We start from the raw sequence: 16,895 nt of genomic DNA on the forward strand, positions 1-16,895 counted from the left end.
ATTTAATTGAGATAATTTATACTTTATTTGAACAAGTTTTCATAGTTTCTTCTTAAGGACTAACCATTCTATTTTTGAACTAGTTATATCCCATAGATATTTAAACTCATGAATTGTAACAAGGATTTTACCTTAATATTCCATATACACATCTCAAAAGATACATTGGAGAGAAATCTTTGTTGCAATATTTATAACTGAGGTAAAACTCCTTTGGGAGGTGCAATGAATCTTTTTTGGGGTGTGCAATATATTGTTGGCTTTCTTATCCTAAGGTACATGCATAGACATACACTAGTGATGTAGTAAAAGAGGCTATAAGAGATAAGAGATTTGACCATGTGGACAAATCTAACCAAAACTAACATGACAAGATCATAACACAACACATATAAGAGTTTAATTGAAATAAGATCTAAAATAGACTTAAGTAAATTTTTCATAGATAGCTCAAACTTTTCATTATGATAAGTATTCTTACACACTAGATTACAATTAAATAGTTATCCTTACAAAGGATGATAAATTTTAATGAGCTCTTTAATACCGATTTGGTAAAATATTTACTTAAATAAAATTTTTAAACCAAACATGCTTGGTACCTTTTATAAAAAATTAAAAAACCAAAGACATAGTTTCTTTAATTAATATCATCAAAGAAAGAAAATATTGCAAATGCTAATGAAAGTAACTTCTCAAGAAAAAAATCAAAATTACATCAATGTGTCTTCCTTGATGAAAGGAGAAGGAACGGAGTTTAAACACCTAAAGTAGCCCTTAATTTCTCTTTCATAATTAGACTTGCTATATCTTGGCTTTATTCTTCTATGCCCTCGAGTGGTACTTCAAGAACTTGAACTTCAGTAGGAGGAACATTTTGGGAGTTTGAATTTTGTTTGGCACTCTCATGGACCCCCCACAATTGTGCTTCAACCTCTCTTTGCTCTTGAGTGTTGCAAACCACTGCAATAGTCTTCATATGATTTATCAATGCCACCTTAGATGCAAGTCCACTTGCATATACATCAAATACAACCTCATGAGCATCATTGAATGCTTTGATTGTAGTTTCCATAACTTTCATTTTCTTTCTCAAAACGGCCTTTGCAATCCTTTGTTCTTTTTCAAGATCTTCATCATTGCACTCCTTGTCCAAGCCTTCAAAGTCCAAAATGGAAGGCTTGTTGACATTGTTTATATATCGCTCAAAATTGATGAAACTTTTCTCCATGGTCACTAATGTCAAAACCACAAAAGAATCTATAGATCCAAAAGCAAACGTTCTATCCATTGGTAGGAAGTCAACACTACCAACTAGCATGTGATACTTGCAAGAAATGCTTTCAAGAGCATTTTCCAAAGCTGCCATTTGCTTTCGATCAAGAAATGATAACAACATGAATTGTTTAGGTTCACATGTCATTTGTAGTAGAGTGGATATAACCTTTCCAAACTTTATAGAGTCCCATTTCATTCCCTCAACCCCATGTGCTGCATCTAGAACAACAACCCCAATGGTAATTGGATCTCTGTAAACATTATGTATAAGATCAAAGGTTTCTAGATTGCATCCGACAACATATACACGCCAAGGGGAAGTAGTGGAGGATTGAAGAGGATTTTGCTTTTTTCCAATTAGGAAGTTCACAATATCTTTTGCTCCATTTGGTAGGGACCCTGCATCAGCTCCACGTGCGAGCTTCTTTGATACCCAATCATTGCAAATGCCTAAAATCTTTGTGTAGACTTCATCGTTGATATCATAATCATCAACAAGCTCTTCCCAAGTCTTCATCACAGCGCTACTTTCTAGAACTGAAGCATTGAAAAGAGTGACTAATTCCTCCTTTAGGACCCTATCTTGCTTGATTTGCTTAGCCCTTGTTTCCATGTCAATCATATCTTCCTTATCCCATTTGTTTCTAAGAAAAAGGATATGACCTTCATTGATCTCCTCTTGTAGTGTAAGGATGTCTCCATCCTTTAAACCCATAAGGCAACGAAATGCAGCAGGAGAAGGTTGCCTTCCCTTTTTTCTCGAACTCTCCTCTTGGGATATAAGTTCACCTCTAGAGTATCTCTTCATGATTTTGATCCAACTATCAAATATTTCTTGGGAGCTAACAATCATATGGCAATCTCTAGATGCACAATTTTCTCCAATGTATGCCACAAATCTCTGCAAAAAAAAGATCAAAATAGTGAGCATAGAACAAAAGAAAGAGCATCACACTAATCTTCACAAAAAAAGAAGGTAAGCTTATATATGATTACCTACCATGGTACTCTTTGAGAGCTTGTCTTAGAAAGCCCTTGTTGGGGTTTTGGCGGAGAACCAAATGCTAGCCACTGATCTCTTAATTGTTGAAGTTGCTCAACATAAGGTGCATTCTTCATAACATTATGTGATTCCATATTTGTCATTCGTGAAAGCTCAATGCACATTTCCGCAGGACAATCAACTAATATTCTAGCATTTCTTGTGGTGTATAAATGCTTGGTTGCTAGACAACGTGTAGTATTACTCTGAATATATATCTTTGCTGCATGAATTGAGTGAAGCCCTGATATAATCCAATAACTATAACTGTCCAACTTATTAGCATCCACCTCATCACGATGCATGGGTCTCTTCTCATTGTTGTCTTGTACAAAAGGCATAAGATATGCTGCTGTTGCTGGGTTCATGGGAGTCTTTATGAAAGACGTGGTTAGCTTCTCTACATAATCCCAACATAGTGACCTATAAGCATACAAAGGAGGTGCCTCATAACACCTATCAACGAGAATAGGAAATTGTGTTGTTGGCCCAAATGGAAAGAATTTTTCAAACATGTGAAATCCTGATTCTTCCTTCTTTCCCTTCTTCTTAACTATTTTAGGAAAATCGAATGTTCTTTCTACTCCCTTGACCTCAAGAGAAATTATTGGCTTTGCAGGTGTAACTTCTAACATGGAAGGTAAAGTGGCATCATTCTTAGTAGTGTTAGCAGACATACTAACAACAAGAGCTTGTGACAAGGAACTTTGTTGAGGTGATTTTGACTTTGAGCTTGTGGGATTCCATGAATTATTTTCTTCTTGAGGAGAAGATGAAGATCTCAAGTCTATTTGTTTATCTTGGAGCTTCATTCTTTTGTTGGGGCGATCACATTTTCTTGATAGGGAAAGTAGCTCACTATTTTGAACAGCTTGGAATGCTAATATAATGTCTTCTGTGCCCTTTACCTCCTCAAATAAGGTCCATCCCATTGTTTTCAAAGAGTATTCTTCATCCTCTTTAATACTGGCAAAGTGAAATGACAAAGGATCAAGTTTGTATACTACATTTTTCCCCTTGATCTTAACAAGATTACATGGTATTCCCTCTTTCCCAGCACATCCATCTGTTATCTTCTCTATGACACCATCTTGTTGAAAAAATGCAATATCACTCTTCAAAGTGAATAAGAGAACATTGTCAGCTCTTTTTCCTTGACTATCATAAACATCCACATACCATGGATACACAAAACCACCACTAACTCCATCAATGGTTTGGGTCTCCTTTTTGGATGTGCTATCTTTCTTTGCCATTGAATAGTTCTACAAAGAGAAAAAGTTGTTAGACAAAAGTGGATTTAAAAATATTCAAAATTCACAAAACCCAAATAAATGTATAAGATTTCTAAGTTGAAAATTGAAAACACAACAACACAAGATTTTACGAAATACAAGACAAATGTACTCTAAAGGGACTCTTCCATAAAATGGAATATTGAAATTTGAGATTAAGTGTGGTATGAGATCCAACCATAAATATGTGTGCTTATGTATCAAATCTCATGGATTATCCTGGCCCTAAGTTAGCATTAATTATGTTTCTCTTACAAGAATCATATAGTAAAAACTTTGCAATGGACTTCGATGAGAAGATCAAATTCTATTAATAGTGAGACTTGACCATGGGCTTAACCAAATGGTCAAGTGATAATGAAATGTTGAGTGTGAGTGTGGTATGAGATATAGTGAAAAATCATTGTGGTTATGTAGAAAATATCATGGATGATTTTGTCCCTAGGTTAATATTGGATTTCTTCTCCATGCAAGGATCATACTCTACGAACTTTGCTAAGATTTTTGGCCATGTGCTCAAATCCTATTTAATCAAAGAATGAGATTTAGTCCAATATGAGATCCACCTATATATCGATGTGGTTATGTAGCAATCTCACAATTCCATTTGGCCCAAAGTTAACATTTTAATTACTGCGCATGTAAGTTTCCCTTGAAATGAGCTATATTGTAGAAACATTGTCATTGGTTTTAGCCATGTGGTCAAATCCTATTTAGTCATAAGACTTATCTATCAGATTAGAAACTTTGCCATGGTTTTTTACCATAGGGTTCTTAAAGGCTAGTTAAAGGGAGGATGCAGTTTATTGTGATATGAGATTCACATATAAACAAATATAGCTATGTAGCAAATCCCATAGATATCAATATAAGATAAAGCCAAAAACACTTGAAAGGTGGAGATTTGACCTCATGGCAAAACCTACAAGACAAGATGATTTCTATAAACTAGTTTTAACCATATGGCCAAATCTAGTTTCATAACCATATGAAGAAAGTGATTCATTTGTTGTAACATGCTGTGAAATTGGATTTGACTATATAGCCAAATATTGTTTTATAATGGAATGAAAAAGTAGTCTCATGGTTTGTAAGATTTATGAGATTATATTTGATCATATGGCTGAACAAAACAAGAATGGGGGATTCTTGGATGCTAGCATTGATAACAAAATGAAAGATTTGACCATATGGCCAATTTTTATTTTGTAGTGGAATGGAAAAAGTGACTAATTTGTGGAAAAATGATATGATATTTATAGAAAGTAATGAAAAATTGAAATGAAAGAAATGGTTAATGGAAACAAAGTGGTTTTTTTGTTGCACAACAAGTTTTGACCACATGGCGAGACTTCCTATAAATATAGTAGGTAATCAAGGAGTTCCAAGTAGAACATGGTCTTCCTTTTTTGGAGATAATATAGAAGATGTTTTTCTTAGAATATTTTTCCATACAACCAAATCTAGCATACCCAAAATTTGTGTGATTGAACCCACCATAGATTTAGTCTTAATTTTTTAGGATCAAATTCCAAAAAAGTGGTTCGTTTGTTGCAAGACAAGATTTTACCACATGGCCAAATTATAGAAAGTAAGGAATTCTAAGTAGAAACTAGCCTTTCCCTTTGGAAGTAAGCAAGGGTTGATAATATAAGAAAGCATTTGACCAAATGGCAAAATGTCATTCTTGTAGTAAAATGAACAAAGTGCTTGATTGGTTGCAAGATATTGTGATACTACAGGAGTCCTTATTTTGGCAAAGAGATAGCTTAAGGAGAAGATTTGGCCACATGGCAAAATCTCATAGTATATTGGAAAAACGAACATAAATTACTTCTTATATTATAAAAAAAGATTTGACCTCATGGCCAAATCTCAGATTGTATTGAATAAATTAACAAAAAGTACTTATATTGCAAGAAATTTTTTGGCCATATGGTCTAATCTATAAATTGATGAAAGATCATGATATGTGTTGTTAGAAAATCAAATTACATCCTATGGCAAAATCATATTGACTATTTGTAAGTATTGTATAGCCATATGCTTATTGCAAAATTATAAACAGTGTAACCATAAAATCTGATGGTAATGCTTTTACTATGAAAATACAGTATAATGGAAAGTTCTATATAGTAAAGTATAATACAATGTATAAGAACTTAATAAAATGCTCTAATATTACAGAATGATACAATAAATATAAGGCTAGGTTTAGCCTTGAGGGAAAATCTTGAGGTATATAGCATCACAGAATAGAAAGAAAGAAAGGCTAGTATTTTGAAAGCACTCATCATTGATAAAAGCATTGCACAAACCATTTATTCCATATTCACATCTAAGAGACTTTTTTCAACATTACACAAATCATACACTTCATATTCACAACAAAAAGAGTATTTTCAACAGTGCAAGAAGTCATGTTTTCAATATTGACGTAGAGTGAAGCTATCACTTGCAAGGTAGTGGTTGGAGAACAAAAAACACAAGCACTCCAGGAGATCAATCAAGTAATCAAGAAGAAGAAGAAGACATTGAATTCTCAAGAGTGAGTGCCTAATCTCATTGCTACAGAAATACATATACAGAAATACATATTGCATTTAGTTTTCATACATGATTCTTATTTAGAAAATGCTTTTGGTGTTTGATCTTAATATTATTCAATACTAATCATACAAAAGAGTAGTAGTGTGATTTGTAGTAATTGTATGGATTGAAATAGTCATAATCAATGTAGTTTAGCTCAAAATCAAAAATGAAGTAGGGAAAAGTTGAAAACCTGTTGTAATTAGCAGGTCAGTAATGTGTGCCAACGTAACAGAAATCACCCGTGAAGTAGGAGCAGGCACGGTGTGGACTAGCGATCATTCACTAGCTTGTTGAATTGCTGAAGCCTTGGAGCAAGATTTTTGATTTGAAGATGCACGTACTTTTGGTCATAATACCCTGATTCAAACCAGAAATTGCATTGCACAATCTGTTTCAGTTTGAGAAAATGAAACACTGAAGAGTAGTCAAAGAAATATCCTGATTTAAACTAGAAATTGAACTGCACAATCTGTTTCAGTTTGAGAAAATGAAACAGTGGAGAGAAGTCAAAGAAATACCCTGATTCAAACCAGAAATTGCACTACACAATCTGTTTCAGTTTGAGAAAATGAAACAATGGAGAGTAGTCAAAGAAGAGGAGGGGGATAGAACCGCCAAAGATTAGGGCTGCAACACCTGTATTAAGAGAGGGGCGACAGGAGCAGAGATAAAAACGCAGAGGATCAGAGATGCGAAACCTGCAACTGTAAAAACGTAACAGCCACAAGGGGGCGCTGCCCCCTGGATCCCCCGTTGGCGACATTGCCCCCAAACCCCCACACCAGGGGCACTACCCTCGGACCCCCGCTAGGGGCATTGCCCCCAAACCCCCATCAGGGATATTGCCCCCCCAAACCCCCACACCAGGGGCACTACCCTCGGACCCCCGCTAGGGGCGTTGCCCCCAAACCCCCATCAAGGACAGTACCCCCAACCCCCTACTAGGGGTATTGCCCGCATACCCCCACCAAGGGCCCTACTGCTCAAATCCCCCATTGGGAGCTTTGTCCCCAAATCCCTACAACGAGTGTTATCTTGAAACCCCAACTAGGGGCATTGCTCCCAAACCTCCACTGAGGAAGACATTGCCATCAAACTCTTACTAGGGGCATTTCTCCTAAACTAGCTCTTTCCCCCTCGCCCCTCCTTAAGAACCCACCATTGTGATATTGCCCATGTTTCCACAGCTAGAGATTTTTCCTACATACTCTCTATCCTACCCTACTAGAGATTCTACTCTCGAACTATCACTAAGGTGGGTTCAAAATCCTCAATGATATTACACATTACATATTAGATACATTTAATATACATAATCTTACAAAATATGATTTAATATATTTAAATTATATTTATTAATTATTAATAAATTAATTTAATATATATTTTTAAATTATATTTTGATAATATATTCCATAATATGCACATAGTATGATATACTAATATAACATGATTTAGACTAATAGTATAACTTAAAAATAAAATGTAATATGATACATTTTACTATTATCAACAAGTAGGTAGTATAAGATTTATAAATATTTAACCATGATAAAAATTATCTTTCCTTCTCAAATAGCTTCTAATTGATGCTAAAATTTTCTCAATATTTATAACTTTGTGTCATAGTGAATGAAATCTCCTATTCTTTAGAGGTCATTGTGGTTTCAACATTTAAGCACAAGGTCCAAGTTTCTCAAAAATATATTTTTCCTTGTTGTCATGTGGAATACATGAAATAAAGGTTTTGATCATTTGATCAAATATTTTCCAATGGAGATCACAGAAATTATTTATTCTTGTTGACATACAATAAAGGCTTTGAACATTTGGCTAAATCTTGTTCTATGGACATCATAGAAAATTATTATTCTTGCTATCATCTAGGTTAAATACATGTTTTGACCATATGGCTAAATCTTTTCTTGTGGATATCACAAAGAATTTTAATCCTAAGTCTTGTCTAAAATAGTTGCAATAGAGGTTTTGACCATCTGGCTAAATCCTTTTCCATAAAGATCACAATGAACTTTTATCCTTGTTATATGTATTTGGCTTGAGTTTTGACCATTTGGCTAAATATTTTTCTATGGAGATCACAATGAGCTTTTATCATTTTTGTCATGTGAAATACATACAACAAAGGTTTCAATCATTTGACTATGTTTTCCCCTATGGGGATCACAAATAATTTTTATATTTGCTATGGTATGGAATACATACAATAGATTTTTGACCACGTGGCTAAATCTTTTCCTATACATATTATAAATAATTTTACTCATTGTTCTTGTGTTGAATAGATATAGTACAAGTTTTGAACATCTGCTATATCTTTTCCCAATGAGAACACACAATGAAGTTTTTGCTTACTCAAAGAGTAGCTACTAAAATAAAGTAAAGTCAAGGCAACTAAAAATAATAGAAGAAACTTTTCTTATTTACTTTAGGGCGGCACAGTTCATGAGAAAGTTTGTTTTTGGCCATATGGTCAAATCTATCCCCTTCTTTCTGTATGATGTTTCCATTAATACTTTCTATTATGGAAGTTGGACTCATTCTATCTAATGTTTAAGTACTTTTTTTGTTTCAATGAAATTTGATACTTCATTGTATTTAGCAATTTCATCACTATTTTCTTCTTTCTGAGAGGTGACAACATACAAATGATAAAATCTCCATTTTCTCACTTGTACAGGTATCATGAATAACGAATTTTATTTTGGAGAAACTGTAAATTTGCTAGTTGATCATGAGATTGTTGCACTTGGTAGAGTGCATGCAATACATCCAAATGAGACATGCCATGGAGAAACACTTGAAGATGGATATATTTCAGTGGCTATTGATAAATGTTTAAATGTAGCAACGTATTTGCCATTCCCAACAATTGATGCAACGAAGGTTCATGAAGCTGTAGGTGGCTTTGCAAAATGGGGAAAGAAAGATGTGGTGGTTGTTTCAAACTCAATAACAATTCATGACAGAGGAGATGATTACGAATCAGACTATGTCCTACCTTCTGAGGATATTGATGTGCTTAGCATTCGTGAAAGTTGGAGAGAAGGTAGAGTGATGCTATGGACAAAAGGCAACACTGTGTGTGTTGGGACAGGGGTTATATTATTGACTTTTCCATATGATGTGATAAACTTTGAATTGCTAGGAGAAGAGGATGTTGGTGTGGTGGTAGATAAAGCCCTTGATCAAACCACAGGAACATACATAGATGACAACCTCCACTGTGTCACTTTGGAAAGATGGCCTATTAAACAAGTCACCTTTGATGATGGAACATCACTGCTACAACAACAATCATACATGCAATTTGTCTCTACAAATGCTTGTGCCAAAAACATGGAAGATACCAATGAAGATTATGTTTCTGCAAAAAAATCAATTTTTGTTCAGAAGAGATCATATTGTATGGTCAATAGAAAGCCTCGAATTATTGCCCCTAAAGGTGCAAACTTGAGGACTTCTATGGACTCCATTTCACAGGTTTCCATGATTGATTGTTGCCAAGAGAAGTGTTGTCAGTTTGCTGATAGAGAAGCAATGCAACAATTACATAAATACTTTTGGGGATTGCAATTTGAAGACCGCACAAACTATGTTTATGACAAGTTTGAATCATCATGCAGGATTGATTACTTGGGAACAAGGAAGTACAGCTTTATCTTCAATGGACAAGTGGTATGTGGAAGGGCATGGTATGAGATTCATGGAATCCCAAAGACATCTTTTTACAGGTACAAAACACAATTTGAGCATGGCGTGAGGAGGACAATGCATGGAAACAAGGGGGTAATAAGAGCAGCTTGGGATCACACAGAGATGGGAAGAGCCATCCTTAGAGACTTTGTTAAGAAGAATGCAGAGCAAATGCCACACAAGAGTAGAACAATGCAAGATGGATCAAGGGAGACACAATTGGTCATCCCAGATGTTTATAAGCAGGTAGATATATGGGCAGAAGTAAATACAACATTGAGTGGTATTGGATGTAAGAAAATGTCCTTGTCCACCTTCAATCGTATTTGGAACACAGAGTTCAAGCATGTAACCTTAGCAAAGACAAGTGAGTTCTCCAAATGTAGTATTTGCTCAGAGATCAAAGAGCAACTTGCAGCAACAAAGTGTCTTCAAGAGCGAAATGTGCTTCTAAAGAAGCGTCAATGTCACATGCTACAACAACAAAGCTGTCGGAACATATACTACAGTTGGCGCTTGGCCTCAGCATTAGATCCAGATAAAAACTTGTGCATCATACATGATAAAATGGACCAGCAAAAGACAGCTATCCCTAGGTTAAGGCTTTGATCAAAAGAGACTGAAAGATCTACTCAACTACCAGTTTCTTTAACAGGCATGATTACACATGGACATGGAGAAGGTAGATATGGACATTTCTCACTTGATCTATGGCCTCATGATCCTAACTTCACAATTGCCTCATTGTCATTGTGCTTTAGGAACTTGGAGCGACTACATAGGCATGCAAATGGTGATCTACAAGTAGATGGAATGCCAAGATCAACCTCTGTGGTACTAAATGCCCTCAACTCGAAAAAAGCACTAGACCACCATCAAGGTATTGCACAAAATAAATCATGCATGGAAGATAATACACCACAGGATGACCATCATCATTTCAAACGATTGCCAGAGAACTTACTTCTACAACTTGATAATTGTGGGTCAGAAAACAAAAATCGCTATCTCTTTGCATATCTATCATTGCTTGTTGCACGAGGAACATTCAAGATGATCCAGCTTGGGTTTCTCATGGTGGGCCATACACATGAAGACATCGATGCAATGTTCAGCAAATTTTCAGAGAAGCTAAGGACGAGCATGACCTTCACTTTTCCTCATCTTATGCAACATTTTCAATCATGCCAGATGACTAGTCCTACACCTTTCTTATTGACACATGTGCCTAACTTTAAGAGATACATTGAGGGATACTTGTGTGATTCGAAAGATACACTTGTTGGTCACTCAAAACCTCTTCAATTTCGGTTTTATATGCAAGGAGATACACCTGTCATGCAATACAATATGCATCCAAAGTCCCCAGACTGGTTACCAAGAGAAGGTGGGATTGAATTATGGAAGAGAGACCTTGCAGGAAAGCCTACTCTTCCAAAGGGTGTTCCAATGTTGTTGCCCATGTTTGAGTATGTTAAGGATCATCAAGAAGTAGTAAGTGGAGTTAAAGATTATCTAAAGTATTGGGAAAGATGGTCAAATGTACAAGGACTTGAAGCAGAGTTCACAAAGTTTATAACACCAGTGATTGATTATTGGAAACATATGATCTACGCTCTTCAAACTCCAAATGTCCAAGAAGATTTATTTTTCATAGATTTTTGGCCAAGAACACAAAGTGATGTAACCAATATAGATGTAGATAATGCAGATGACTTCATTGGATTGGAAGAGTTGAATGATCACTATTGTGGTCCTCTGAGCAAACGACCCAAACATGCATTTGAACCAATGCTTGATGTTAAGAAAGATGACTTTGTGCTTGTTAGATCTTCAGATCCAATATATCCAATATGGCTTGGTGTTGCACAAACTGAGGTTGATACAAATAGACATTCCAAAAACTTCAACAAGGTACGTATACAATATTGGGCACCAGTTTGTAGTCGTCAAAATGCTACAGATGCAGAGGTGTATTTTAATTGTTGGGATAAATATTGGATGTGCAACAAAAAAGATCCTGAACGATGGGAAACAATAGATAGCATTGTCTTCTCTTGGATGAAGAAAGGTATAAAATCTCCCAAAAAAATCAAAATTCCCCCAAAGGTTGTATTGAAGGCTAAAGAAAGTCTACATGAATCCATCGACTGAAGATTTTCCTTGAATATTTCAAGGATATTAAAACTAAGGTGTTTATTAACACCACCTTTTTGAGTTCTTTTCAATCTCTTGGAAACAACCCTAAGTAGTAATATGTTTAATTGCACCAAGTTCCAAATTAATGAAATTCCCAAAATTCATGAAATCCATTTTGATTTGGTTTTCCCATATTGATGGGAAATTCCCAAAATCCCGAATATTGAGTTTAATCCTCCATTTCCTTCAAACTATGATATAAATTTCTATTTCTATCTTTCTAGTTGTGTCTCTCTATCCAAAATTTTATTGATTTTTTATTATTTTTTCACTAGTCATGCTGCAATAACGGCCTAGAGAATCATCATAGTACTATATGCAAGATGATAAAGAGATGGTTTTGACCTTATGTGCACTATAAGCAAATGGGCCGATGGCAACGCCCGGTTTAGGCATAAAATATTGGCATCACTATAAGCATCACAAATTTAGTTTTGAGACATTAATAATAGCGGCACAAAATTAGTTTTGCAACTCTAGTAGTGATGTCGATATCAATACTAATAGCGGTATCGATAGTGTTGCCAATAGCAACGTCGATCTGAGAAACAAAAAACACTAAAAACCCAAGTGTGGCATTTCTCAAAACCATTTGCGAAAGAGAAAAAAGCAGAGAGCAAGAGAGCTCAAAGATGAGAGAGAGAGAGAGAGAGAGAGAGAGAGAGAGAGAGAGAGAGAGAGAGAGAGAGAGAGAGAGAGAGAGAGAGAGAGAGAGAGAGAGAGAGAGAGAGAGAGAGAGAGAGAGAGAGAGAGAGAGAGAGCTCATCACCACCTACATCGCTATTGCTGCCACCATACACGAAGAAAAGCAATAAGGGTACAAAGGTGAAGGGAGGGAAACCATGAAAGGGAGGTGAAAAGGATTTCACATTTGAGCCTTTGAGATAGGTACATTGCCTCTTCTTGCTTTGTTTTTGCATTTCCTTGTTTTCTTTCTTTATTTTTGTTTGTGGCAAGATGTATTGACAGTGAGGGAGGGGGAGAAGGGAGGGAGAGGAAGAGAGAAAGCGGATAAGGGAAACAAAGAGGGAGGGAAAGAAAGGGAAAGAGAGAAATAGAGAGATGGAGGGAGGGATGGAGAGACGTAGAGAGAGAGAAGGAGGATGAGTGAGAGAAACAATAAGGGAAAGAGGGGGGAGGGAGAAAAAAAGAGAAAGGAAGGGAAGGAAACAAAGAAAGGGAAAGAGAGAGAAAGAATGGTGGGGAAAGAAAAAGAGAGGGAGAGGAGATAAAATTAGAGAGGAGAGAAGAGAAGGAAGGGAGAGAGAGAGCGGGGGGAGGAAAGAGAGATATAAAGAGAGGGGGAGACATTACTTCCTATTTCTTTGTTTTTTAAGTTTCTTATTTTCTCTCTTTAATTTTGTTTGTGAAGAGATGGATGGGAAAGAAATAGAGGGAGGGGGACACATATAGAGAGATGGAGGGGAATATAAAAATAGAGAGGGAGAGAGAAAAGAAGAGAGAGATGAAAGAAGAGAAACAATGACGGAAACAAAAGTATATTATTTGTCATAACATAGACAAAATGGACAACCATAATGACCACGACATTCAAGATCATGAGGCCCATCTCAATCAGCGTATCCCATGCCCTTGCACTCAATGCAACCTGGAAATTTGATGAAAGCCTCACTTGTCTATAGAGAACATGCGATGGTTTGGGGAGTTTCAATCAGAGATCATTGCTGACCAAGAGATCTCAGACTTTAAGCTAACGGTAAGAAAAATGTGTACCAATCATGCTTCACATTCAAACTATAATTGAACATAATATTAGATGTGCCTTGGAAATTTCTATAGAGTACACCTATTGTGGCCTATAAGAACATTTTGTGGGTGTGAAATGAATGCAGTGCTTGAGCCAATAAACCTATTGAACGACACATCGCTAATTTTTCCGTCGGCAGTAAAAGAGATGGTGGGCCTTTCGAACCTTCCTCCTATCTTGGAGCCTAAGATGGAGGCAATGATCGATGCATTACTGACCATGGACGCCAGTTTATTGGATCCATTAAGAGAGGAGGCATCCATACCATTTTATGATGGATGCTAGGTATCTCACTTAAAGATGCTACTTAAGTGTACATGCAAAGTATAGGTGGAGCGATTCAAGTGTGACCGTGTTATTAAAGTACACACTAGGCTCTTTTTTCTTTGACTCTATTATAAAAATGGTTTTTATAATTTTCAAGGGTGCTTGGATTTTTATTTTCAAGTTGCTAAAATATCATATATTTCCACCTAGGAACACGATGCCAGAGTCTCATGATGATGATGTACGACTAGTGTTACAAAAGCTTGGCATTGACTACAACATCATTCATGAATGTGTAAATGATTGTGTGCCATTTTGAAGAGACAACAAGACTATGGAGACATGTTTGAAGCGGGTGCTCAGAGGTATCAATATGACTTACAAGTATAAACCGTCACTCAAAAGATTCTCAGACACTTTTCACTTATATTACAAATACGTTACCTCTTACACACACTACTAGGAATGGTAAGCTTAATAATGTAGCATGTGCAAAATAGATCCAAAGATGGAATTCAATTAATACCAGATTTATGCACATGGAGTCATATTGACCACCTTTTCAAGCTTCGTAGGAGATCCAAGGAATCTTTGGCTCAATCTCGCTATGGATGGCATGACTCCATTCAGTCTCTGCTCAGCTTCTTACAGTGTGTGGCCTATAGTCCTTGCAAACTACAACATCCCACAATGGCTTTCCACAAAGATTGAACATCGATCCTTAGCTTAATCATTATTAGGTGCTATGAAGTCCAAAACATGGACATCCATCTCCATACATTAGTTCATGAGCTCAAGATTTTATGGGAGGAGGGGGTCACTATGGAAGACAAACATGAGCAACCATGTTGATCGGGAATCTGCTAATATATGAGCCATTTTTATGATGTACTTTTTGGGATTTGGAGAGTGCTCAAGTAACTGAGCTTCTATTTTTGTTGACGATATCTAACATGGCTTGTTTATGTTTCTATTGACTAGATAGGGATATTACAACAAGTTTGGTTACCTTCACATTATCAAGCATGTCCATTGTGGGGACCATAGTTAGACTCCCAAAGGTTGTGGACCATGAAGAAGAGGGTATATCAGTGACACACCACTTTCTTATCGAAGGACCATGAGTTGAGGGTAATTTTTCTTCGACGACCTCCAATAGAAATGAATGCTCAAAGATGGTACGAGTTGACAAGGAGTCACTTCCAAGGGAAATGCGATTGTTCTCTTATTTCTATGAGTTGCCATACCCATATAGATCAACCATTTGCTAGATCCCATACACATTTTCAAGAATGTGGGCATCTTATCACGAGACCATATCACAAGAAAGAGAGACACCATATAGGGGCATAGATGGATTTGAAGGAGGTAGGCAATATGGAGATGCTTTTGGCCATAGTCGAGCTTTGATGGTATATCTCGTGCTCCTTAGGTCTTTTCCACTAAAGAAGAACACATGGTAAAGCAAATTATTAGGTTTTTCTACACCCTGATGGGTATGATACATTCCCTTAAGTCTATTTTATCTAAAGATGACCAACTAATAGGACTAAAATCCCATGAATAGCACAAGATATGCCAAGTTTATCCCAGCTTGATTGCTAGTACAATCAAATTTTCACTATTTTTTATTGATTCAATGTTTGTAATGCTTTAAATTTCTAGCAATTTATACTAGCGATGGCTATTTTAGGGTGTCTCACTCCAAAAATGCTTGTGGCGATTTATAAGTTGTTAAATTTAGTGCAATGGATCTCATAGAAGGAAATAAGAACATCCTCTATTAAATCTGCAAGGTAGGGAGTGGTGAAGACGTTCTTTTTCTTTGAGAAGTACCTATCCATGAGCATGCTCACAATATGAAATCACCTCCTAGTACATCTTGTGAATGAAGTGGAGATTGCAAGACCTGTCCATTCCCAATGAATGTTCTTCTTAGAGCACTTCATGAAAACCCCGAAGGGCTTTATGCAACAATGAGCTTAGTATGGTTGAAGGTTGACTAGTATCAGACACATTAGTACATATTTTGGTGTGGTTGTTGATGATAGATTCCAATAGCAATATGTTATGGGTGCTGAAGAATGATGATAGACTTACAAGAGATGTGGTGGTTTGAAATACGATAGAAAAGAGTATGGATGGTGCCATGGAGGAGAAACTAAATTGTTTTCATATGTTGCATCATGCATCCACAGAGAAATGGCTCTGTAGGTACAAACATGCCAAAAGAGAATGAGAGGGAGTGTGATTAGAATTTCAACATTGCACATGTTATCGATCAATTTGATATTATGAGGGCAATGGAGGAGATAACGTGGGTCATGCCAATGAGGTGGTTGCATAAAGATTTGTGACCATATCTTTGGGTGAAGGGATAGAGGTTGCTACCACATAGACATAGTGTGAGAAAGCCTAGAGTGCATTATCGTATAGCTTTCTTATTAATATAGAGAGTCAATGTCAGATTAGTCAGTAGTGTTAGTATCCATAGCATAGATAGTTCCAAACTACTATATTTTTAGATAATTTTAGCCTATTTTTTATATTTTAGATATTATTTCTTGTAAATATCCTAAAACCGTATATGAAACTTCTAAAATAGGGTGGCATGTAAAAAGCAAGTTACTATTTGATTAGATTGCAAGATCGTATATAAAAAGAAGGGGCTTCCAAATTCGCGCAAGTGTGATCGCAGTTTTCAAGCAACAAATAACACTGCGAATGGAAAGAAGAAGAT

This window comes from Lygodium microphyllum, chromosome 6 (assembly GCF_053477565.2).
Source record: "Lygodium microphyllum isolate KBCC chromosome 6, Lygodium_microphyllum_v1.1.10, whole genome shotgun sequence".
In the NCBI taxonomy this organism is placed as follows: domain Eukaryota; kingdom Viridiplantae; phylum Streptophyta; class Polypodiopsida; order Schizaeales; family Lygodiaceae; genus Lygodium; species Lygodium microphyllum.